Genomic DNA, 3,156 nt, shown 5'->3' on the forward strand with positions numbered 1-3,156 from the left:
GGCTATCTGTGCTCTGCCTACCACGTGTATCGAAACCCGGTTTCTAGCAGTGTAAGTCCGCAGACATACTGCTGTGCCAATGGGGGGCACCTAATTTGTAATCATTGATACACCCGAACTTCTTTGTTTGACTTGACAGGATACACGAGAGAAGTTTCATGTTTGTATAAGAACCTTCGACTGGCTGTGCGTGAAATACTATAGGAAACAATGGCTTTCAACAAATTTAATATGTTAATAGTTTGAATGCAGATTGTTCGATTGATTTCTAAAAAGTTCATTTTACACTGTTTCGAAAACTTCGTTATAACATCAATCAGAACTCGACTTTAATTGTCCCAGAGACTGATAAAACGTGCACTGTTAAGATTCATCAGATACTTAAAGTTCTAAATAATATGTTATCAACCCAAAATATGACCCTGGGATATAGATATCCATCTTTAAAGTTTGGATGTTTTGCACTGTGGTTAATGCTCAAAGTAAAAATATCACATGAAAAACATGGTTCAAACCTTTAATTTTCTTACAAGTGAAAGGTGTTTTAGGACATCCTCCTTGTACATTTCTGTGTGATGATGGTAATGGTTAGAACATTTTCTAATCTGAAGACAGTTAATAGGTTACGGGTCAGATATTATCAATATTATATTTTACAACACATTTATTAACTTACATCTCACGAAATACCGTTGTTAAACTTTATGATCTTGGCTACCACCACAAATAGTTGTAAATAGACTATTTTTCAAAACATTAAAGGATATATCTAAAGGCAGATGCTTCAACCGGTTGCTTCAAGTCTCTGTTCGCACTTCATTCGAAATGACGACAAAACTTTGATGTACGTTTACTTTGAGTTGTTTTAATCGAACTAGCCCCCAGTGACACAGCGATAAGTCTGTAAGTTTATAGCGCTAAAACCCGGTTTCGATACCCGTGGTAAGCAGAGCACGATAGCCCTTTATGTTGCTTTGTGCTTAACTAGCAACAAATTAATCGAATTATAAAAATCACTGAAATAAATAACTTGACTCCTGAAGATGACGTAGAAACATGTAGTGTTTTAAATGGAAGCCATTGTCGGCTTTAGTAAATATCTTTTAATTGTGTATAACAATAAAACATTTTGTTTGAATTATTTAATTGATTTTAAAATTACATAAATTCCAGTCGTTCATAATCATAAATACATGTATTCGTAATTTTAATTTTCATTCGAAGTGCCAAGTTAAATATTTAACTGTACATCTTGGAAGGGTGTCACACTGTCATGTGGTGTTAGAAATATCGAGAACCTTCCGATTAAATAAGATTTAACATATTCTGGACTTATAAGCCAATTAAAATATCTCTTACAAGCCAATGGAAAGATAACTGAAAGTCGTGGCCTGGTAACATAGGTGGTAACACATCTGCTCCGACTCGCATAGAGTTGCGAATTCAAATATAGTCTTAGTTTTCACGCCCGTTACTATAATTCTAATTCATTTGTGTGTGTGATTAATAAGGGGCAACTAACTTCTCAAAAATGGCCGTAGACAGGTAAGGAAGTTTAGGATAAATTGGAGCAACTACATCTTCCAAACAGTTTTATTCCGTGTATAAAACTCGTAAATAGAAAATATATTTTGGTAGGCAGTCCCCTTCAGAATTTGCTATCTCCAGAACAAATTTTTCCGTTGCCATTCTGTGACTTTTAGATAATTTTTCTCGAATATTTTTGTCATTGATTTAGATGTTGGACTTAATAATTTCTGTTCAACTAATAACATTTAAAAATAGTAAATAAAAAAACATTTTATTGTATCGTCTAAAGTAAAAAGAGCGTAATACAACACTGTATCGAAATATTTGATATAAATTAATATATAAATCCAGAAACGAAGTTTTTAGGTTATAATTACAAATTCGCAGGATATCATTAAAGTATATATTTAATTCTGCACCGTAATAGTTTTATACCTCGTTAAGTCTTCATAACATTCTAAAATGCGTTTTCTATGTGCTGATATTTCACCTGATTTGGTTCGATTTTGTATAACCTTATCCTATCATCTATGTTTCTTGCCTATCTTGAATCCACTTGTCTTACTAGACCTAATATAATTTACATAACTTTTTCTGAATAATTGATTTTATTTCTGTCATTCCTCGCTTACGCCTCTAATTTTTTCTTGTTGTTGTTCATAAATCGATTTTCTTGTGTAATATAAATATGTGTATAATTGTATTCTGCATGTTTCTTTTTCTTTACATTTGAATTCTTTAGAAGACATCTGTGTGATATTGTGCAATCCACTATTTTGGGATTATCACTTATGACAGAAGGACTCATCTTTTCTTCCAGCTGTTTTCTTGCTTCTACAAGTTGCGTTTGTATACGTACCTGTTCGAAAGCTGTTTCTGTCCGTCATAAAAATAAAAACCCAAATTGAATGGCATATAAAGGAATAACGGTAATGTTTCGTCAGATGATGTAACTGTATCATATTATCCAATATGTTTTCAAAGTACAGGTTACATTTGAATTTGTGAATGCTTTTAGATAAAGTAGGATTTTTATTGTGTATGAGTATGATTTAATAATGTACATAAATAACATGCATGAAAGCAAATACATGAATAAAATTGAACCTTGTTGAGTCTGCTAGCTGACAAATCAATTATTTTGTGGATACAGTTAACTTGTTCTAAATTTAATTAATGGGCTGTCTGTGGTGTGTACACGACATGGATTGAGCCCCTTATTTTAGCGTTATTAGCCCTTAAGCTTATCGCTGTAGATATAGTTCAAAGCTCTATGGACAGATTCCTGTGCTATATTGTTATTTCTATCCTAAACTATACAGTTTTTATTTTTATCTTGCGGATACCTACGATATAACTGATAAAACTGGAAATATATGTGGGAAAATTAACTGCTTTATAATATTAAATATGTAATTTTATGTACTTTTTTATGTACTGAAATCCAAAAGGTTGAGTATGTATTTTACCTGATAATTAGAAGACCCTCAAAGTCTGAGCTCACGTTTAGTTATCAATTTCCTGCACAGTAAACTCTAAGCAGCATTTAGTTTATTAAACACACACACATCTGGGAGAGCAGTGTATGTGTTTGTTTGTTTTTGGAATTTCGCGCAAAGCTACACG

This window comes from Limulus polyphemus, unplaced genomic scaffold, assembly GCF_000517525.1.
Source record: "Limulus polyphemus unplaced genomic scaffold, Limulus_polyphemus-2.1.2 Scaffold1130, whole genome shotgun sequence".
Classification (NCBI taxonomy): domain Eukaryota; kingdom Metazoa; phylum Arthropoda; class Merostomata; order Xiphosura; family Limulidae; genus Limulus; species Limulus polyphemus.